The sequence below is a fragment of the Carcharodon carcharias genome, chromosome 8, assembly GCF_017639515.1.
Source record: "Carcharodon carcharias isolate sCarCar2 chromosome 8, sCarCar2.pri, whole genome shotgun sequence".
In the NCBI taxonomy this organism is placed as follows: Eukaryota; Metazoa; Chordata; class Chondrichthyes; order Lamniformes; family Lamnidae; genus Carcharodon; species Carcharodon carcharias.
This window is the reverse complement of record NC_054474.1, coordinates 113,448,093-113,470,748: the sequence shown is the minus strand read 5'-3', so window position 1 is coordinate 113,470,748 and position 22,656 is coordinate 113,448,093.

Here is a 22,656-nt window from a genome sequence, read left to right as displayed (position 1 = left end):
GCGGCCAAGAGGGAGGCAGGTACGGCAGAGAGAGGGGCAGGTACGGCAGAGAGAGGGGCAGGGACGGCAGAGAGAGAGGCAGCGACGGCAGAGTGGGAGGCAGGGAAGCCAGAGAGAGAGTCAGGGACGCCAGAGAGAGAGGCAGGGATGGCAGAGAGAGAGGCAGCGATGGCAGAGTGGGAGGCAGGGAAGCCAGAGAGAGAGTCAGGGACGCCAGAGAGAGAGGCAGGTACGGCCGAAAGAGAGGCAGCCACGGCCGAGAGAGAGGCAGCCACGGACGAGAGAGAGGCAGCCGCGGCCAAGAGGGAGGCAGGTACGGCAGAGAGAGGGGCAGGTACGGCAGAGAGAGGGGCAGGGACGCCAGAGAGAGAGGCAGGGTCGCCACAGATGGAGGCCGGCATGGCAGAAAGAGAAGAAACTGCGGCAGAGAGAGAGGAAGGTAGGTACGGCAGGGAGAGAGAGGCAGGGACGGCAGGGAGAGAGAGCCAGGGACGGCAGGGAGAGAGGCAGGGACGGCAGAGAGAGAAGCAGGTACGGCAGAGAGAGAGGCAGGTAGGTACAGCAGAGAGAGAGGCAGGTACAGCAGGGAAAGAGGCAGGGACGGCAGGGAGAGAGCCAGGGACGGCAGAGAGAGGCAGGGACGGCCGAGAGAGAGGCAGGTACGGCCGAGAGAGAGGCAGGTACGGCCGAGAGAGAGGCAGGTACGGCAGAGAGAGAGACAGGTCCGGTAGAGAGAGGTGTAACTCTGGCAGGGAGAGGGGCAGGTACGGCAGAGAGAGGGGCAGATCCGGCAGAGAGAGGGGTAGCTCTGGCAGAGAGAGAGGCAGGGACGGCAGAGAGAGAGGCAGTGACGGCAGAGTGGGAGGCAGGGAAGCCAGAGAGAGAGTCAGGGACGCCAGAGTTGGAGGCAGGCATGGTAGAGAGAGAGGCAGGGATGGCAGAGAGAGAGGAAATTGCGGCAGAGAGAGAGGCAGTTACGGCAGAGAGATAGGCGATTGCAACAGAGCGAGAGGCAGTACGGCAGAGAGAAAGGCAGGTACGGCAGAGAGAGAGGCAGGTAGGTACGGCAGGGAGAGAGAGGCAGGGACGGCAGGGAGAGAGAGAGGCAGGGACGGCAGGGAGAGAGAGAGAGGCAGGGACGGCATGGAGAGAGGCAGGGACAGCAAGGAGAGAAACAGGGACGGCAGGGAGAGAAGCAGTTACGGTAGAGAGAGAAGCTGGTACGGCAGAGAGAGAGGCAGGTCGGTACCGCAGAGAGAGAGGCAGGTACAGCAGGGAGAGAGGCAGGGACGGCAGGGAGAGAGGCAGGGAAGGCAGAGCGAGAGGCAGCCACGGCCGAGAGCGAGGCAGCCACGGCCGAGAGAGAGGCAGCCACGGCCGAGAGAGAGGCAGCCACGGCCGAGAGAGAGGCAGCCGCGGCCAAGAGGGAGGCAGGTATGGCAGAGAGAGGGGCAGGTACGGCAGAGAGAGGGGCAGGGACGCCAGAGAGAGAGGCAGGGTCGCCACAGATGGAGGCCGGCATGGCAGAGAGAGAAGAAATTGCGGCAGAGAGAGAGGCAGGTAGGTACGGCAGGGAGAGAGAGGCAGGGACGGCAGGGAGAGAGAGGCAGGGACGGCAGGGAGAGAGGCAGGGACGGCAGGGAGAGAGCCAGGGACGGCAGGGAGAGGCAGGGATGGCCGAGAGAGAGGCAGCTACGGCCGAGAGAGAGGCAGCTACGGCCGAGAGAGAGGCAGGAACGGCCGAGAGAGAGGCAGGTACGGCCGAGAGAGAGGCAGGTACTGCCGAGAGAGAGGCAGGTACGGCCGAGAGAGAGGCATGTACGGCAGAGAGAGAGACAGATCCGATAGAGAGAGGTGTAACTCTGGCAGGGAGAGGGGCATGTATGGCAGAGAGAGGGGCAGATCTGGCAGAGAGAGGGGTAGCTCTGGCAGAGAGAGGGGTAGCTCTGGCAGAGAGAGAGGCAGGTACGGCTGAGTGAGAGGCAGGTACGGCCGAGAGTGAGGCAGCCGCGGCAGAGACAGAGGCAGGTACGGCAGAGAGAGAGGCCGGGACGCCAGAGAGAGAGGCAGGGACGGCAGAGAGAGAGGCAGCGATGGCAGAGTGGGAGGCAGGGAAGCCAGAGAGAGAGTCAGGGACGCCAGAGTTGGAGGCAGGCATGGTAGAGAGAGAGGCAGGGATGGCAGAGAGAGAGGCAGGGACGGCAGGGAGAGATGCAGTTACGGCAGAGAGAAAAGCTGGTACGGCAGAGAGAGAGTCAGGTCGGTACGGCAGAGAGAGAGGCAGGTATGGCAGGGAGAGAGCCAGGGACGGCAGAGAGAGGCAGGGACGGCAGAGAGAGGGGCAGGTATGGAAGAGAGAGGGGCAGGTATGGCAGAGAGAGGGGTAGCTCTGGCAGAGAGAGGGGCAGGTCCGGCAGAGAGTGAGGCAGCTACGGCAGAGCTGGAGGCAGACACGGCAGAGCTGGAGGCACTGACCGCAAAGAGAGAGGCAGGTACGGCAGAGAGAGAGGCAGGTACGGCAGAGAGAGAGGCAGTTACGGCCGAGAGAGAGGCAGGGACGGCCGAGAGAGAGGCAGGTACGGCCGAGAGAGAGGCAGCCGCGGCCGAGAGAGAGGCAGCTGCGGCCGAGAGGAAGGCAGGTACGTCAGAGAGAGGGGCAGGTACGGCAGAGAGAGGGGCAGGTACGGCAGAGAGAGGGGCAGGTACGGCAGGGAGAGGGGCAGGTACGGCAGAGAGAGGGGCATGTACGGCAGAGAGAGGGGCAGGTACGGCAGAGAGAGGGGCAGGTACAGCACAGAGAGGGGCAGGTACGGCAAAGAGAGGGGCTGGTACGGCAGAGGGAGAGGCAGGTACAGCAGACAGAGAGGCAGGGACGCCTGAGAGAGGCAGGGACGCCACAGATGGAGGCAGGCATGGCAGAGAGAGAGGCAGGGATGACAGTGAGAGAAGAAATTGCGGCAGAGAGAGAGGCAGGTAGGTACGGCAGAGAGAGAGGCAGGTAGGTACGGCAGAGAGAGAGGCAGGTCGGTACGGCCGAGAGAGAGGCAGGTACGGCAGGGAGAGAGCCAGGGACGGCAGGGAGAGGCAGGGACGGCAGAGAGATGGGCAGGTACGGCAGAGAGAAAGGTAGCTCTGGCAGACAAAGGGGCAGTCACGGCAGAGAGAGAGGCAGGTAGGTACGGCAGAGAGAGAGGCAGGTAGGTACGGCAGAGAGAGAGGCAGGTCGGTACGGCCGAGAGAGAGGCAGGTACGGCAGGGAGAGAGCCAGGGACGGCAGGGAGAGGCAGGGACGGCAGAGAGATGGGCAGGTACGGCAGAGAGAAAGGTAGCTCTGGCAGACAAAGGGGCAGTCACGGCAGAGAGAGAGGCAGGTACGGCAGAGTGAGTGGCAGGTATGGCAGAACTGGAGGGAGTTACCGCAGAGAGAGAGGCAGTTACCGCAGAGAGAGAGCCAATTAACGCAGAGAGAGAGGCAGTTATGGCACAGAGAGAGGCAGTTATGGCAGAGAGAGAGGCAGTTACGGTAGAGAGAGGTAGTTACGGCAGAGAGAGGTAGTTACGGCAGAGAGAGGTAGTTACGGCACAGACAGAGGTAGTGACGGCACAGATAGAGGCAGTTACGGCAGAGAGAGAGGCAGCCATGGCCGAGAGAGTGGCAGGTGTGGCCGAGAGAGAGGCAGGTATGTCAGAGAGAGGGGTAGGTACGGCAGAGAGAGGGGCAGGTACGGCAGAGAGAGGGGCAGGTACGGCAGAGAGAGGGGCAGGTACGGCAGAGAGAGGGGCAGGTACGGCAGAGAGAGGGGCAGGTACGGCAGAGAGAGGGGCAGGTACGGCAAAGAGAGGGGCTGGTACGGCAGAGAGAGAGGCAGGTACGGCAGACAGAGAGGCAGGGACGCCTGAGAGAGGCAGTGACGCCACAGATGGAGGCAGGGACACCACAGATGGAGGCAGGCATGGCAGAGAGAGAAGAAATTGTGGCAGAGAGAGAGAGGCAGATAGGTACGGCAGGGAGAGTGAGGCAGGGACGGCAGGGAGAGAGAGGCAGGGACGGCAGGGAGAGAGGCAGGGACGGCAGAGAGAGAAGCTGGTACGGCAGAGAGAGAGGCAGGTAGGTACGGCATAGAGAGAGGCAGGTACGGCCGAGAGAGAGGCAGGTACGGCCGAGAGAGAGGCAGGTACGGCCGAGAGAGAGACAGGTCCGGTAGAGAGAGGTGTAACTCTGGCAGGGAGAGGGGCAGGTACGGCAGAGAGAGGGGCAGATCCGGCAGAGAGAGGGGTAGCTCTGGCAGAGAGAAGGGTAGCTCTGGCAGAGAGAGAGGCAGGTACGGCTGAGAGAGAGGCAGGTACGGCCGAGAGTGAGGCAGCCGTGGCAGAGACAGAGGCAGGTATGGCAGAGACAGAGGCAGGGACGCCAGAGAGAGAGGCAGGGATGGCAGAGAGAGAGGCAGCGACGGCAGAGTGGGAGGCAGGGAAGCCAGAGAGAGAGTCAGGGACGCCAGAGAGAGAGGCAGGTACGGCCGAGAGGGAGGCAGCCACGGCCGAGAGAGAGGCAGCCACGGCCGAGAGAGAGGCAGCCGCGGCCAAGAGGGAGGCAGGTACGGCAGAGAGAGGGGCAGGTACGGCAGAGAGAGGGGCAGGGACGGCAGAGAGAGAGGCAGCGACGGCAGAGTGGGAGGCAGGGAAGCCAGAGAGAGAGTCAGGGACGCCAGAGAGAGAGGCAGGGACGGCAGAGAGAGAGGCAGCGACGGCAGAGTGGGAGGCAGGGAAGCCAGAGAGAGAGTCAGGGACGCCAGAGAGAGAGGCAGGTACGGCCGAGAGAGAGGCAGCCACGGCCGAGAGAGAGGCAGCCACGGACGAGAGAGAGGCAGCCGCGGCCAAGAGGGAGGCAGGTACGGCAGAGAGAGGGGCAGGTACGGCAGAGAGAGGGGCAGGGACGCCAGAGAGAGAGGCAGGGTCGCCACAGTTGGAGGCCGGCATGGCAGAGAGAGAAGAAATTGCGGCAGAGAGAGAGGCAGGTAGGTACGGCAGGGAGAGAGAGGCAGGGACGGCAGGGAGAGAGAGGCAGGGACGGCAAGGAGAGAGGCAGGGACGGCAGAGAGAGAAGCTGGTACGGCAGAGAGAGAGGCAGGTAGGTACGGCATAGAGAGAGGCAGGTACACCGGCAGAGAGCCTGAGAGAGGCAGAGAGAGAGGCAGCCAGGTCGGACAGAGAGAGAGAGGCAGGTATGGCAGAGAGAGGCAGAGAGAGAGAGGCAGGTAGAGAGAGAGGCAGACGGCAGAGAGAGGGGCAGAGAGACGGCCAGAGAGAGAGGCAGGCAGGCAGACGGCAGAGAGAGAGGCAGGCAGAGAGAGAGGCAGGCAGAGAGGCAGACGCAGAGAGAGTTGCGAGCAGAGAGAGGAGGCAGGTAGAGTAGGCAGGCCAGAGAGAGAGGCGAGAGAGAGAGGCAGGGACGGCAGAGAGAGAGGCAGGACGGCAGAGAGAGGCAGGCCAGGAGAGCAGGGACGGCAGGGAGAGAGAGGCAGAGAGAGGCAGGCAGAGAGAGGCAGGCAGAGAGAGGCAGGCGCCAGAGAGGCAGGTACGGCAGAGAGAGAGGCAGGTACGGCAGAGAGAGAGGCAGAGAGAGTACAGGCAGGGAAAGAGGCAGGGACGGCAGGGAGAGAGCCAGGGACGGCAGAGAGAGGCAGGGACGGCCGAGAGAGAGGCAGGTACGGCCGAGAGAGAGGCAGGTACGGCCGAGAGAGAGGCAGGTACGGCCGAGAGAGAGGCAGGTACGGCAGAGAGAGAGACAGGTCCGGTAGAGAGAGGTGTAACTCTGGCAGGGAGAGGGGCAGGTACGGCAGAGAGAGGGGCAGATCCGGCAGAGAGAGGTGTAGCTCTGGCAGAGAGAGAGGCAGGGACGGCAGAGAGAGAGGCAGTGACGGCAGAGTGGGAGGCAGGGAAGCCAGAGAGAGAGTCAGGGACGCCAGAGTTGGAGGCAGGCATGGTAGAGAGAGAGGCAGGGATGGCAGAGAGAGAGGAAATTGCGGCAGAGAGAGAGGCAGTTACGGCAGAGAGATAGGCGATTGCAACAGAGAGAGAGGCAATACGGCAGAGAGAAAGGCAGGTACGGCAGAGAGAGGGGCAGGTAGGGCAGAGAGAGGGGCAGGTACGGCAGAGAGAGGGGCAGGTACGGCAGAGAGAGGCGCAGGGACGGCAGAGAGAGGGGCAGGGACGGCAGAGAGAGGGGCAGGGACGGCAGAGAGAGAGAGGCAGGTACGGCAGACAGAGAGGCAGGGACGCCTGAGAGAGAGGCAGGGACGCCAGAGATGGAGGCAGGGACGCCAGAGATGGAGGCAGGGACGCCACAGATGGAGGCAGGCATGGCAGAGAGTAAGGCAGGGATGACAGAGAGAGAAGAAATTGCGGCAGAGAGAGAGGCAGGTAGGTACGGCAGGGAGAGAGAGGCAGGGACGGCAGGGAGAGAGAGAGGCAGGGACGGCAGGGAGAGAGGCAGGGACGGCAAGGAGAGAAACAGGGACGGCAGGGAGAGAAGCAGTTACTGTAGAGAGAGAAGCTGGTACGGCAGAGAGAGAGGCAGGTCGGTACCGCAGAGAGAGAGGCAGGTACAGCAGGGAGAGAGGCAGGGACGGCAGGGAAGGCAGAGAGAGAGGCAGCCACGGCCAAGAGAGAGGCAGCCACGGCCGAGAGAGAGGCAGCCACGGCCGAGAGAGAGGCAGCCACAGCCGAGAGAGAGGCAGCCGCGGCCAAGAGGGAGGCAGGTATGGCAGAGAGAGGGGCAGGTACGGCAGAGAGAGGGGCAGGGACGCCAGAGAGAGAGGCAGGGTCGCCAGAGATGGAGGCCGGCATGGCAGAGAGAGAAGAAATTGCGGCAGAGAGAGAGGCAGGTAGGTACGGCAGGGAGAGAGAGGCAGGGACGGCAGGGAGAGAGAGGCAGGGACGGCAGGGAGAGAGGCAGGGACGGCAGGGAGAGAGCCAGGGACGGCAGGGAGAGGCAGGGACGGCCGAGAGAGAGGCAGGTACGGCCGAGAGAGAGGCAGGTACGGCCGAGAGAGAGGCAGGTACGGCCGAGAGAGAGGCAGGTACGGCCGAGAGAGAGGCAGGTACGGCAGAGAGAGAGACAGGTCCGGTAGAGAGAGGTGTAACTCTGGCAGGGAGAGGGGCAGGTACGGCAGAGAGAGGGGCAGATCCGGCAGAGAGAGGGGTAGCTCTGGCAGAGAGAGAGGCAGGGACGGCAGAGAGAGAGGCAGTGACGGCAGAGGGGGAGGCAGGGAAGCCAGAGAGAGAGTCAGGGACGCCAGAGTTGGAGGCAGGCATGGTAGAGAGAGAGGCAGGGATGGCAGAGAGAGAGGAAATTGCGGCAGAGAGAGAGGCAGTTACGGCAGAGAGATAGGCGATTGCAACAGAGAGAGAGGCAGTACGGCAGAGAGAAAGGCAGGTACGGCAGAGAGAGGGGCAGGTACGGCAGAGAGAGGGTCAGGTACGGCAGAGAGAGGGGCAGGTACGGCAGAAAGAGGGGCAGGTACGGCAGAGAGAGGGGCAGGTACGGCAGAGAGAGGCGCAGGGACGGCAGAGAGAGGGGCAGGGACGGCAGAGAGAGGGGCAGGGATGGCAGAGAGAGAGAGGCAGGTACGGCAGACAGAGAGGCAGGGACGCCTGAGAGAGAGGCAGGGACGCCAGAGATGGAGGCAGGGACGCCAGAGATGGAGGCAGGGACGCCACAGATGGAGGCAGGCATGGCAGAGAGTAAGGCAGGGATGACAGAGAGAGAAGAAATTGCGGCAGAGAGAGAGGCAGGTAGGTACGGCAGGGAGAGAGAGGCAGGGACGGCAGGGAGAGAGAGAGGCAGGGACGGCAGGGAGAGAGGCAGGGACGGCAAGGAGAGAAACAGGGACGGCAGGGAGAGAAGCAGATACTGTAGAGAGAGAAGCTGGTACGGCAGAGAGAGAGGCAGGTCGGTACCGTAGAGAGAGAGGCAGGTACAGCAGGGAGAGAGGCAGGGACGGCAGGGAGAGAGGCAGGGAAGGCAGAGAGAGAGGCAGCCACGGCCGAGAGAGAGGCAGCCACGGCCGAGAGAGAGGCAGCCACGGCCGAGAGAGAGGCAGCCACGGCCGAGAGAGAGGCAGCCGCGGCCAAGGGGGAGGCAGGTACGGCAGAGAGAGGGGCAGGTACGGCAGAGAGAGGGGCAGGGACGCCAGAGAGAGAGGCAGGGTCGCCACAGATGGAGGCCGGCATGGCAGAGAGAGAAGAAATTGCGGCAGAGAGAGAGGCAGGTAGGTACGGCAGGGAGAGAGAGGCAGGGACGGCAGGGAGAGAGAGGCAGGGACGGCACGGAGAGAGGCAGGGACGGCAGGGAGAGAGCCAGGGACGGCAGGGAGAGGCAGGGACGTCCGAGAGAGAGGCAGGTACGGCCGAGAGAGAGGCAGGTACGGCCGAGAGAGAGGCAGGTACGGCCGAGAGAGAGGCAGGTACGGCCGAGAGTGAGGCAGCCGCGGCAGAGACAGAGGCAGGTACGGCAGAGAGAGAGGCAGGGACGCCAGAGAGAGAAGCAGGGACGGCAGAGAGAGAGGCAGCGATGGCAGAGTGGGAGGCAGGGAAGCCAGAGAGAGAGAGTCAGGGACGCCAGAGTTGGAGGCAGGCATGGTAGAGAGAGAGGCAGGGATGGCAGAGAGAGAGGCAGGGACGGCAGGGAGAGATGCAGTTACGGCAGAGAGAAAAGCTGGTACGGCAGAGAGAGAGTCAGGTCGGTACGGCAGAGAGAGAGGCAGGTATGGCAGGGAGAGAGCCAGGGACGGCAGAGAGAGGCAGGGACCGCAGAGAGAGGAGCAGGTATGGCAGAGAGAGGGGCAGGTATGGCAGAGAGAGGGGTAGCTCTGGCAGAGAGAGGGGCAGGTCCGGCAGAGAGTGAGGCAGCTACGGCAGAGCTGGAGGCAGATACGGCAGAGCTGGAGGCACTGACCGCAAAGAGAGAGGCAGATACGGCAGAGAGAGAGGCAGTTACGGCCGAGAGAAAGGCAGGGACGGCCGAGAGAGAGGCAGCTGCGGCCGAGAGGAAGGCAGGTACGTCAGAGAGAGGGGCAGGTACGGCAGAGAGAGGGGCAGGTACGGCAGAGAGAGGGGCAGGTACGGCAGAGAGAGGGGCAGGTACGGCAGAGAGAGGGGCATGTACGGCAGAGAGAGGGGCAGGTACGGCAGAGAGAGGGGCAGGTACGGCAGAGAGAGGGGCAGGTACGGCAAAGAGAGGGGCTGGTACGGCAGAGAGAGAGGCAGGTACGGCAGACAGAGAGGCAGGGACGCCTGAGAGAGGCAGTGACGCCACAGATGGAGGCAGGGACACCACAGATGGAGGCAGGCATGGCAGAGAGAGAAGAAATTGCGGCAGAGAGAGAGAGGCAGATAGGTACGGCAGGGAGAGTGAGGCAGGGACGGCAGGGAGAGAGAGGCAGGGACGGCAGGGAGAGAGGCAGGGACGGCAGAGAGAGAAGCTGGTACGGCAGAGAGAGAGGCAGGTAGGTACGGCATAGAGAGAGGCAGGTACGGCCGAGAGAGAGGCAGGTACGGCCGAGAGAGAGGCAGGTACGGCCGAGAGAGAGACAGGTCCGGTAGAAAGAGGTGTAACTCTGGCAGGGAGAGGGGCAGGTACGGCAGAGAGAGGGGCAGATCCGGCAGAGAGAGGGGTAGCTCTGGCAGAGAGAAGGGTAGCTCTGGCAGAGAGAGAGGCAGGTACGGCTGAGAGAGAGGCAGGTACGGCCGAGAGTGAGGCAGCCGTGGCAGAGACAGATGCAGGTATGGTAGAGACAGAGGCAGGGACGCCAGAGAGAGAGGCAGGGATGGCAGAGAGAGAGGCAGGGACGGCAGAGTGGGAGGCAGGGAAGCCAGAGAGAGAGTCAGGGACGCCAGAGAGAGAGGCATGTACGGCCGAGAGAGAGGCAGCCACGGCCGAGAGAGAGGCAGCCACGGCCGAGAGAGAGGCAGCCGCGGCCAAGAGGGAGGCAGGTACGGCAGAGAGAGGGGCAGGTACGGCAGAGAGAGGGGCAGGGACGGCAGAGAGAGAGGCAGCGACGGCAGAGTGGGAGGCAGGGAAGCCAGAGAGAGAGTCAGGGACGCCAGAGAGAGAGGCAGGGACGGCAGAGAGAGAGGCAGCGACGGCAGAGTGGGAGGCAGGGAAGCCAGAGAGAGAGTCAGGGACGCCAGAGAGAGAGGCAGGTACGGCCGAGAGAGAGGCAGGTACGGCCGAGAGAGAGGCAGGTACGGCAGAGAGAGAGACAGGTCCGGTAGAGAGAGGTGTAACTCTGGCAGGGAGAGGGGCAGGTACGGCAGAGAGAGGGGCAGATCCGGCAGAGAGAGGGGTAGCTCTGGCAGAGAGAGAGGCAGGGACGGCAGAGAGAGAGGCAGTGACGGCAGAGTGGGAGGCAGAGAAGCCAGAGAGAGAGTCAGGGACGCCAGAGTTGGAGGCAGGCATGGTAGAGAGAGAGGCAGGGATGGCAGAGAGAGAGGAAATTGCGGCAGAGAGAGAGGCAGTTACGGCAGAGAGATAGGTGATTGCAACAGAGAGAGAGGCAGTACGGCAGAGAGAAAGGCAGGTACGGCAGAGAGAGGGGCAGGTACGGCAGAGAGAGGGGCAGGTACGGCAGAGAGAGGGGCAGGTACGGCAGAGAGAGGGGCAGGTACGGCAGAGAGAGGCGCAGGGACGGCAGAGAGAGGGGCAGGGACGGCAGAGAGAGGGGCAGGGACGGCAGAGAGAGAGAGGCAGGTACGGCAGACAGAGAGGCAGGGACGCCTGAGAGAGAGGCAGGGACGCCAGAGATGGAGGCAGGGACGCCAGAGATGGAGGCAGGCATGGCAGAGAGTAAGGCAGGGATGACAGAGAGAGAAGAAATTGCGGCAGAGAGAGAGGCAGGTAGGTACGGCAGGGAGAGAGAGGCAGGGACGGCAGGGAGAGAGAGAGGCAGGGACGGCAGGGAGAGAGAGAGGCAGGGACGGCAGGGAGAGAGGCAGGGACGGCAAGGAGAGAAACAGGGACGGCAGGGAGAGAAGCAGTTACGGTAGAGAGAGAAGCTGGTACGTCAGAGAGAGAGGCAGGTCGGTACCGCAGAGAGAGAGGCAGGTACAGCAGGGAGAGTGGCAGGGACGGCAGGGAGAGAGGCAGGGAAGGCAGAGAGAGAGGCAGCCACGGCCGAGAGAGAGGCAGCCACGGCCGAGAGAGAGGTAGCCACGGCCGAGAGAGAGGCAGCCACGGCCGAGAGAGAGGCAGCCGCGGCCAAGAGGGAGGCAGGTACGGCAGAGAGAGGGGCAGGTACGTCAGAGAGAGGGGCAGGGACGCCAGAGAGAGAGGCAGGGTCGCCACAGATGGAGGCCGGCATGGCAGAGAGAGAAGAAATTGCGGCAGAGAGAGAGGCAGGTAGGTACGGCAGGGAGAGAGAGGCAGGGACGGCAGGGAGAGAGAGGCAGGGACGGCAGGGAGAGAGGCAGGGACGGCAGGGAGAGAGCCAGGGACGGCAGGGAGAGGCAGGGATGGCCGAGAGAGAGGCAGGTACGGCCGAGAGAGAGGCAGGTACGGCCGAGAGAGAGGCAGCTACGGCCGAGAGAGAGGCAGCTACGGCCGAGAGAGAGGCAGCTACGGCCGAGAGAGAGGCAGGTACGGCCGAGAGAGAGGCAGGTACGGCCGAGAGAGAGGCAGGTACGGCCGAGAGTGAGGCAGCCGCGGCAGAGACAGAGGCAGGTACGGCAGAGAGAGAGGCAGGTACGGCAGAGAGAGAGGCAGGGACGCCAGAGAGAGAGGCAGGGACGGCAGAGAGAGAGGCAGCGATGGCAGAGTGGGAGGCAGGGAAGCCAGAGAGAGAGTCAGGGACGCCAGAGTTGGAGGCAGGCATGGTAGAGAGAGAGGCAGGGATGGCAGAGAGAGAGGCAGGGACGGCAGGGAGAGATGCAGTTACGGCAGAGAGAAAAGCTGGTACGGCAGAGAGAGAGTCAGGTCGGTACGGCAGAGAGAGAGGCAGGTATGGCAGAGAGAGGGGCAGGTATGGCAGAGAGAGGGGTAGCTCTGGCAGAGAGAGGGGCAGGTCCGGCAGAGAGTGAGGCAGCTACGGCAGAGCTGGAGGCACTGACCGCAAAGAGAGAGGCAGGTACGGCAGAGAGAGAGGCAGGTACGGCAGAGAGAGAGGCAGTTACGGCCGAGAGAGAGGCAGGGACGGCCGAGAGAGAGGCAGGGACGGCCGAGAGAGAGGCAGGGACGGCCGAGAGAGAGACAGGGATGGCTGAGAGAGGCAGGTAAGGCCGAGAGAAAGGCAGGGACGGCCGAGAGAGAGGCAGTTACGGCTGAGAGAGAGGCATTGACAGCAGAGAGAGAGGCAGGGACGGCAGAGAGAGAGGCAGGGATGGCCGAGAGAGAGGCAGGGACGGCCGAGAGAGAGGCAGGGACGGCCGAGAGAGAGGCAGGGACGGCCGAGAGAGAGGCAGGGACGGCCGAGAGAGAGGCAGGGACGGCCGAGAGAGAGGCAGCCGCGGCTGAGATAGAGGCAGCCGCGGCCGAGAGAGAGGCAGCCGCGGCCGAGAGGAAGGCAGGTACGTCAGAGAGAGGGGCAGGTACGGCAGAGAGAGGGGCAGGTACAGCAGAGAGAGGGGCAGGTACGGCAGAGAGAGGGGCAGGTACGGCAGAGAGAGGGGCATGTACGGCAGAGAGAGGGGCAGGTACGGCAGAGAGAGGGGCAGGTACAGCAAAGAGAGGGGCAGGTACGGCAAAGAGAGGGACTGGTACGGCAAAGAGAGAGGCAGGTACGGCAGACAGAGAGGCAGGGACGCCTGAGGGAGGCAGGGACGCCACAGATGGAGGCAGGCATGGCAGAGAGAGAGGCAGGGATGACAGTGAGAGAAGAAATTGCGGCAGAGAGAGAGGCAGGTAGGTACGGCAGAGAGAGAGGCAGGTCGGTACGGCAGAGAGAGAGGCAGGTACGGCAGGGAGAGAGCCAGGGACGGCAGGGAGAGGCAGGGACGGCAGAGAGATGGGCAGGTACGGCAGAGAGAGGGGCAGGTACGGCAGAGAGAGGGGCAGGTACGGCAGAGAGAGGGGCAGGTACGGCAGAGAGAGGGGCAGGTACGGCAGAGAGAGGGGCAGGTACGGCAGAGAGAGGGGCAGGTACGGCAGAGAGAGGGGCAGGTACGGCAGAGAGAGGGGCTGGTACGGCAGAGAGAGAGGCAGGTACGGCAGACAGAGAGGCAGGGACGCCTGAGAGAGGCAGGGACGCCACAGATGGAGGCAGGGACGCCACAGATGGAGGCAGGCATGGCAGAGAGAGAGGCAGGCATGGCAGAGAGAGAGGCAGGGATGACAGTGAGAGAAGAAATTGCAGCAGAGAGAGAGGCAGGTAGGTACGGCAGAGAGAGAGGCAGGTAGGTACAGCAGAGAGAGAGGCAGGTCGGTACGGCCGAGAGAGAGGCAGGTACGGCAGGGAGAGAGCCAGGGACGGCAGGGAGAGAGCCAGGGACGGCAGGGAGAGGCAGAGAAGGCAGAGAGATGGGCAGGTACGGCAGAGAGAGGGCAGGTACGGAAGAGCGAGAGGCAGGTATGGCAGAACTGGAGGGAGTTACCGCAGAGAGAGAGGCAGTTACCGCAGGGAGAGAGCCAATTAACGCAGAGAGAGAGGCAGTTATGGCAGAGAGAGAGGCAGTTACGGCAGAGTGGGAGGCAGGGAAGCCAGAGAGAGAGTCAGGGACGCCAGAGTTGGAGGCAGGCATGGTAGAGAGAGAGGCAGGGATGGCAGAGAGAGAGGCAGGGACGGTAGGGAGAGATGCAGTTACGGCAGAGAGAAAAGCTGGTACGGCAGAGAGAGAGTCAGGTCGGTACGGCAGAGAGAGAGGCAGGTACGGCAGGGAGAGAGCCAGGGACGGCAGAGAGAGGCAGGGACGGCAGAGAGAGTGGCAGGTATGGCAGAGAGAGGGGCAGGTATGGCAGAGAGAGGGGTAGCTCTGGCAGAGAGAGGGGCAGGTCCGGCAGAGAGTGAGGCAGCTACGGCAGAGCTGGAGGCAGATACGGCAGAGCTGGAGGCACTGACCGCAAAGAGAGAGGCAGGTACGGCAGAGAGAGAGGCAGGTACGGCAGAGAGAGGCAGTTACGGCCGAGAGAGAGGCAGGGACGGCCGAGAGAGAGGCAGGGACGGCCGAGAGAGAGGCAGGGATGGCCGAGAGAGAGACAGGGATGGCTGAGAGAGGCAGGTAAGGCCGAGAGAAAGGCAGGGACGGCCGAGAGAGAGGCAGTTACGGCTGAGAGAGAGGCATTGACGGCAGAGAGAGAGGCAGGGACGGCAGAGAGAGAGGCAGGGACGGCAGAGAGAGAGGCAGGGACGGCAGAGAGAGAGGCAGGGACGGCAGAGAGAGAGGCAGGGACGGCCGAGAGAGAGGCAGGGACGGCCGAGAGAGAGGCAGGTACGGCCGAGAGAGAGGCAGGTACGGCCGAGAGAGAGGCAGCTGCGGCCGAGAGGAAGGCAGGTACGTCAGAGAGAGGGGCAGGTACGGCAGAGAGAGGGGCAGGTACGGCAGAGAGAGGGGCAGGTATGGCAGAGAGAGGGGAAGGTACGGCAGAGAGAGGGGCAGGTACGGCAGAGAGAGGGGCATGTACGGCAGAGAGAGGGGCAGGTACGGCAGAGAGAGGGGCAGGTACAGCAAAGAGAGGGGCAGGTACGGCAAAGAGAGGGACTGGTACGGCAGAGAGAGAGGCAGGTACGGCAGACAGAGAGGCAGGGACGCCTGAGAGAGGCAGGGACGCCACAGATGGAGGCAGGCATGGCAGAGAGAGAGGCAGGGATGACAGTGAGAGAAGAAATTGCGGCAGAGAGAGAGGCAGGTAGGTACGGCAGAGAGAGAGGCAGGTCGGTACGGCAGAGAGAGAGGCAGGTACGGCAGGGAGAGAGCCAGGGACGGCAGGGAGAGGCAGGGACGGCAGAGAGATGGGCAGGTACGGCAGAGAGAGGGGCAGGTACGGCAGAGAGAAAGGTAGCTCTGGCAGGCAGAGGGGCAGTCACGGCAGAGAGAGAGGCAGGTACGGCAGAGTGAGTGGCAGGTATGGCAGAACTGGAGGGAGTTACCGCAGAGAGAGAGGCAGTTACCGCAGAGAGAGAGCCAATTAACGCAGAGAGAGAGGCAGTTATGGCACAGAGAGAGGCAGTTATGGCAGAGAGAGAGGCAGTTACGGCAGAGAGAGGTAGTTACGGCAGAGAGAGGTAGTTACAGCAGAGAGAGGTAGTTACGGCACAGACAGAGGTAGTTACGGCACAGATAGAGGCAGTTACGGCAGAGAGAGAGGCAGCCGTGGCCGAGAGTTTGGCAGGTGCGGCCGAGAGAGAGGCAGGTACGGCAGAGAGAGGGGCAGGTACGGCAGAGAGAGGGGCAGGTACGGCAGAGAGAGGGGCAGGTACGGCAGAGAGAAAGGCAGGTACGGCAGAGAGAGAGGCAGGTACGGCAGAGAGAGGGGCAGGTACGGCAGAGAGAGGGGCAGGTACGGCAGAGAGAGGGGCAGGTACGGCAAAGAGAGGGGCTGGTACGGCAGAGAGAGAGGCAGGTACGGCAGACAGAGAGGCAGGGACGCCTGAGAGAGGCAGTGACGCCACAGATGGAGGCAGGGACGCCACAGATGGAGGCAGGCATGGCAGAGAGAGAGGCAGGGATGACAGTGAGAGAAGAAATTGCAGCAGAGAGAGAGGCAGGTAGGTACGGCAGAGAGAGAGGCAGGTAGGTACGGCAGAGAGAGAGGCAGGTCGGTACGGCCGAGAGAGAGGCAGGTACGGCAGGGAGAGAGCCAGGGACGGCAGGGAGAGAGCCAGGGACGGCAGGGAGAGGCAGGGAAGGCAGAGAGATGGGCAGGTACGGCAGAGCGAGAGGCAGGTATGGCAGAACTGGAGGGAGTTACCGCAGAGAGAGAGGCAGTTACCGCAGGGAGAGAGCCAATTAACGCAGAGAGAGAGGCAGTTATGGCAGAGAGAGAGACAGGTACGGCAGAGAGAGAGGCAGTTACGGCAGAGAGAGAGGCAGTTATGCCAGAGAGAGAGGCAGTTACGGCAGAGAGAGAGGCAGTTACGGCAGAGAGAGATGCAGTTACGGCAGAGAGAGAGGCAGGCACGCCAGAGACAGGGGCAGGTAGGCCAGAGAGAGGGGCAGGGACGCCAGAGAGAGGGGCAGGTACGGCCGAGAGAGAGGCAGGTATGGCTGAGAGAGATGCAGTTACAGCAGAGAGAGGGGCAGGCAGGCCAGAGACAGGGGCAGGTAGGCCAGAGAGAGGGGCAGGTACGGCAGAGAGAGGGGTAGCTCTGGCAGAAAGAGGGGCAGTTACAGCACAAATAGAGGTAGTTAAGGCAGAAAGAGAGGCAGGTACGGCCGAGAGAGAGGCAGGTACGCCCGAGAGAGAGGCAGGTACGCCCGAGAGAGAGGCAGTTACGGCAGAAAGAGAGGCAGTTACGGCTGAGAGAGAGGCAGGTACGGCAGAGAGACGGGCAGGTACGGCAGAGAGAGGGGCAGGTACGGCAGAGAGAGGGGCAGTCACGGCAGAGAGAGAGGCAGTTACGGCAGAGAGAGAGGCAGGTACGGCCGAGAGAGAGGCAGGTACGTCCGAGAGAGAGGCAGGGACGGCCAAGAGAGAGCCAGTTACGGCAGAGAGAGAGGCAGGTACGGCAGAGACAGAGGCAGTTATGGAAGAGAGAGGGGCAGCTATGACAGAGAGAGGGGCAGGTACGGCCGAGAGAGAGGCAGGTACGGCTGAGAGAGATGCAGTTAAGGCAGTGGGAGGGGCAGGCACGCCAGAGACAGGGGCAGGTAGGCCAGAGAGAGGGGCAGGTACGGCAGAGAGAGAGGTAGCTCTGGCAGAAAGAGGGGCAGTTACAGCACAAATAGAGGTAGTTAAGGCAGAAAGAGAGGCAGGTACGCCCGAGAGAGAGGCAGGTATGCCCGAGAGAGAGGCAGGTACGCCCGAGAGAGAGGCAGGTACGCCCGAGAGAGAGGCAGGTACGCCCGAGAGAGAGGCAGTTACGGCACAAATAGAGGTAGTTACGGCCGAGAGAGAGGCAGGTACGCCCGAGAGAGAGGCAGGTACGCCTGAGAGAGAGGCAGGTATGGCCGAGAGAGAGGCAGTTACGGCCGAGAGAGAGGCAGGCACGGCCGAGAGAGAGGCAGGTACGGCCGAGATAGAGGCAGGTACGGCAGAGAGAGGGGCAGGTCCGGCAGAGAGAGGGGCAGGTCTGGCAGAGAGAGGGGCAGTCACGGCAGAGAGAGGGGCAGGTACGGCAGAGAGAGGGGCAGGTACGGCAGAGAGAGGGGCAGGTACGGCAGAGAGAGGGGCAGGTACGGCAGAGAGAGGGGCAGGTACGGCAGTGAGAGGGGCAGATTCGGCAGAGAGAGTGGCAGGTATGGCAGAACTGGAGGGAGTTACCGCAGAGAGAGAGGCAGTTACCGCAGGGAGAGAGCCAATTAACGCAGAGAGAGAGGCAGTTATGGCAGAGAGAGAGGCAGTTACGGCAGAGAGAGGTAGTTACGGCAGAGAGAGGTAGTTACGGCACAGACAGAGATAGTTACGGCACAGATAGAGGCAGTTACGGCACAGATAGAGGCAATTGCGACAGAGAGAGCGGCAGGTACGGCCGAGAGAGTGGCAGCTCTGGCACAGATAGAGGCAGTTACGGCAGAGAGAGAGGCAGCCGTGGCCGAGAGAGTGGCAGGTGCGGCCGAGAGAGAGGCAGGCACGGCCGAGAGAGAGGCAGGTACGGCAGAGAGAGTGGCAGTTACGGCAGAGAGAGAGGCAGCCGCGGCAGAGAGAGAGGATGCGACGGCAGAGAGAGAGGCAGGGACGGCCGGGAGATAGGCAGGTACGGCCGAGAGAGAGGCAGCCGCGGCCGAGAGAGAGGCAGGTACGGCCGAGATAGAGGCAGGTACGGCCGAGAGAGGCAGGTATGGCAGAGAGAGAGACAGGTCCGGCAGAGAGAGGTGTAGCTCTGGCAGGGAGAGGGGCAGGTACGGCAGAGAGAGGGGCATATCCGGCAGAGAGAGAGGCAGCCGCGGCTGAGAGAAGGGCAGCCACGGCCAAGAGGGAGGCAGGTATGGCAGAGACAGGGGCAGGTACGGCAGAGAGAGCGCAGGTACGGCAGAGAGAGGGGCAGGTACGGCAGAGAGAGGGGCAGGTACGCCTGAGAGAGAGGCAGGGACGCCACAGATGGAGGCAGGTATGGCAGAGAGAGAGACAATTGTGGCAGAGAGAGAGGCAGGTACGGCTGAGAGAGAGGCAGGTACGGCAGAGAGAGAGGCAGGTACGGCAGAGAGAGAGGCAGGTACGGCAGGGACGCCAGAGAAAGAGGCAGGGATGACAGAGAGAGAAGAAACTGCGGCAGAGAGTGAGGCAGTTACGGCAGAGAGAGAGGCAGCCGTGGCAGAGAGAGAGGCAGGTACGGCACAAATAGAGGTAGTTACGGCAGAAAGAGAGGCAGTTACAGCTGAGAGAGAGGCAGGCACGGCCGAGAGAGAGGCAGGTACGCCCGAGAGAGAGGCAGGAACAGCCGAGAGAGAGGCAGTTACGGCAAAATAGAGGTAGTTACGGCAGAAAGAGAACCAGTTACGGCCGAGAGAGAGGCAGGTACGGCCGAGAGAGAGGCAGGTACGGCCGAGAGAGAGGCAGGTACGGCCGAGAGAGAGGCAGGTACGGCCGAGAGAGAGGCAGGTACGGCCGAGAGAGAGGCAGGTACGGCCGAGAGAGAGGCAGGTACGGCCGATAGAGAGGTAGGTACAGCAGAGAGAGAGGCAGGGACGGCAGGAACAGAGAGGCAGGGACGGCAGGGAGAGAGGCAGGTACGGCAGAGAGAGAGGCAGGTACGGCAGAGAGAGAGGCAGGTACGGCAGAGAGAAGGGCAGTCGCGGCAGAGAGAGAGAGGCAGTGACGGCAGAGCTGGAGGCAGTTACGGCAGAGAGAGAGGCAGCCGCGGCTGAGAGAGAGGCAGCCGCGGCCGATAGAGAGGCAGCCGCCGCCGAGAGGGAGGCAGCTGCGGCCGAGAGGGAGGCAGGTACGGCAGAGAGTGAGGCAGTTACGGCAGAGAGAGGGGCAGGTACTGCAGAGAGAGGGGCAGGCACGCCAGAGAGAGGGGCAGGTACGCCAGAGAGAGGGGCAGGTACGACAGAGAGAGGGACAGGTCCGGCCGAAAGAGGGGTAGCTCTGGCAGAGGGAGGGGTAGCTCTGGCAGAGAGGGGGGCAGTTACAGAACAAATAGAGGTAGTTACGGCAGAAACAGAGACAGGTACGGCCGAGAGAGAGACAGGTACGCCCGAGAGAGAGGCAGGTACGCCCGAGAGAGAGGCAGGCACGCCCGAGAGAGAGGCAGGTACAGCCGAGAGAGAGGCAGGTATGGCAGAGAGAGGGGCAGGTCCGGCAGAGAGAGGGGCAGGTCCGGCAGAGAGATGGGCAGGTCCGGCAGAGAGAGGGGCAGGTCCGGCAGAGAGAGGGGCAGGTCCGGCAGAGAGAGGGGCAGGTCCGGCAGAGAGAGGGGCAGGTCCGGCAGAGAGAGGGGCAGGTCTGGCAGAGAGAGGGGCAGTCACGGCAGAGAGAGGGGCAGGTACGGCAGAGAGAGAGGCAGGTACGGCAGAGAGAGAGGCAGGGACGCCAGAGATGGAGGCAGGGACGCCACAGATGGAGGCAGGCATGGCAGAGAGAGAGGCAATTGTGGCAGTGTGAGGCAGTTACGGCAGAGAGAGGGGCATGTACGCCAGAGAGAGGGGCAGGTACGACCAAGAGAGGGGCATGTACGCCAGAGAGAGGGGCAGGTACGCCAGAGAGAGGGGCAGGTACGGCAGAGGGAGGGGCAGGTACGGTAGAGAGAGGGGCAGGTACGCCAGAGAGAGGGGCAGGTACGCCAGAGAGAGGGGCAGGTACGCCAGAGAGAGGGGCAGGTACGCCAGAGAGAGGGGCAGGTACGGCAGGGAGAGCGTCAGGTACGGCAAAGAGAGGGTCAGGTACGACAGAGAGAAGGGCAGGTACGGCAGAGAGAGGGGCAGGTCCAGCAGAGAGAGGGGTAGCACTGGAAGAGAGAGGGGTAGCTCTGGCAGAGAGAGGGGCAGTTAAGGCACAAATAGAGGTAGTTACGGCAGAAAGAGAGGCAGTTACGGCAGAGAGAGAGGCAGCCGCGACAGAGAAAGAGGCAACCGCGGCAGAGAGAGAGGCAGGCACGGCCGAGAGAGAGGCATTTACGGCACAAATAGAGGTAGTTACTGCAGAAAGAGAGGCAGTTACGGCCGAGAGAGGTGCAGCCGCGGCAAAGAGAGAGGCAGGTACGGCCGAGAGAGAGGCAGTTACGGCCGAGAGAGAGGCGGGTACGGCCGAGAGAGAGGCGGGTACGGCCGAGAGAGAGGCGGGTACGGCCGAGAGAGAGGCGGGTACGGCCGAGAGAGAGGCGGGTACGGCCGAGAAAGTGGCGGGTACGGCCGAGAGAGAGGCGGGTACGGCCGAGAAAGTGGCGGGTACGGCCGAGAGAGAGGCGGGTACGGCCGAGAGAAGGGCGGGTACGGCCGAGAGAAGGGCGGGTACGGCCGAGAGAGAGGCAGGTACGGCAGAGAGAGGGGCAGGTACGGCAGAGAGAGGGGCAGGTACGGCAGAGAGAGGGGCAGGTATGGCAGCGAGAGGGGCAGGTCCAGCAGAGAGAGGGGCAGGTACGGCAGAGAGAGGGGCAGGTCCGGTAGAGAGAGGGGTAGGTCCGGCAGAGAGAGGGGCAGCCACGGCAGAGAGAGGGGCAGTTACGGAAGAGAGAGGGGCAGGTACGGCCGATAGAGAGGTAGGTACAGCAGAGAGAGAGGCAGGGACGGCAGGAACAGAGAGGCAGGGACGGCAGGGAGAGAGGCAGGTACGGCAGAGAGAGAGGCAGGTACGGCAGAGAGAGAGGCAGGTACGGCAGAGAGAAGGGCAGTCGCGGCAGAGAGAGAGAGGCAGTGACGGCAGAGCTGGAGGCAGTTACGGCAGAGCTGGAGGCAGTTACGGCAGAGAGAGAGACAGCCGCGGCCTAGAGAGAGGCAGCCGCGGCAGACAGAGAGGCAGCCGCCGCCGAGAGGGAGGCAGCCGCGGCCGAGAGGGAGGCAGGTACGGCAGAGAGTGAGGCAGTTACGGCAGAGAGAGAGGCAGGTACTGCAGAGAGAGGGGCAGGCACGCCAGAGAGAGGGGCAGGTACGCCAGAGAGAGGGGCAGGTACGACAGAGAGAGGGACAGGTCCGGCCGAAAGAGGGGTAGCTCTGGCAGAGAGAGGGGTAGCTCTGGCAGAGAGAGGGGCAGTTACAGCACAAATAGAGGTAGTTACGGCAGAAACAGAGACAGGTACGGCCGAGAGAGAGACAGGTACGCCCAAGAGAGAGGCAGGTACGCCCGAGAGAGAGGCAGGCACGGCCGAGAGAGAGGCAGGTACAGCCGAGAGAGAGGCAGGTACGGCAGAGAGAGGGGCAGGTCCGGCAGAGAGAGGGGCAGGTCCGGCAGAGAGAGGGGCAGGTCCGGCAGAGAGAGGGGCAGGTCCGGCAGAGAGAGGGGCAGGTACAGCAGAGGGAGGGGCAGGTACGGCAGAGAGAGGGGCAGGTACGCCAGAGAGAGGGGCAGGTACGCCAGAGAGAGGGGCAGGTACGCCAGAGAGAGGGGCAGGTACGGCAGGGAGAGGGTCAGGTACGGCAGAGAGAGGGTCAGGTACGGCAGAGAGAAGGGCAGGTACGGCAGAGAGAGGGGCAGGTCCAGCAGAGAGAGGGGTAGCACTGGAAGAGAGAGGGGTAGCTCTGGCAGAGAGAGGGGCAGTTAAGGCACAAATAGAGGTAGTTACGGCAGAAAGAGAGGCAGTTACGGCAGAGAGAGAGGCAGCCGCGACAGAGAAAGAGGCAACCGCGGCAGAGAGAGAGGCAGGCACGGCCGAGAGAGAGGCATTTACGGCACAAATAGAGGTAGTTACTGCAGAAAGAGAGGCAGTTACGGCCGAGAGAGGTGCAGCCGCGGCAAAGAGAGAGGCAGGTACGGCCGAGAGAGAGGCAGTTACGGCCGAGAGAGAGGCGGGTACGGCCGAGAGAGAGGCGGGTACGGCCGAGAGAGAGGCGGGTACGGCCGAGAGAGAGGCGGGTACGGCCGAGAAAGTGGCGGGTACGGCCGAGAGAGAGGCGGGTACGGCCGAGAGAAGGGCGGGTACGGCCGAGAGAAGGGCGGGTACGGCCGAGAGAGAGGCAGGTACGGCAGAGAGAGGGGCAGGTACGGCAGAGAGAGGGGCAGGTATGGCAGCGAGAGGGGCAGGTCCAGCAGAGAGAGGGGCAGGTACGGCAGAGAGAGGGGCAGGTCCGGTAGAGAGAGGGGTAGGTCCGGCAGAGAGAGGGGCAGTCACGGCAGAGAGAGGGGCAGTCACGGCAGAGAGAGATGCAGGTACGACAGAGAGAGGCAGGTACGGCAGAGAGAGGGGCAGGTACGGCAGAGAGAGAGGCAGGTACAGCAGAGAGAGGGGCAGGTCCGGCAGAGAGAGGGGCAGGTACGGCAGAGCTGGAGGGAGTTACTGCAGAGAGAGAGGCAGTTACCGCAGAGAGAGAGGCAGTTACGGCAGAGAGAGAGGCAGTTACGGCATAGAGAGAGGCAGGCACAGCCGACATAGAGGCAGGAACCGCAGAAAGAGAGGCAGGTACGGCCAAGAGAGA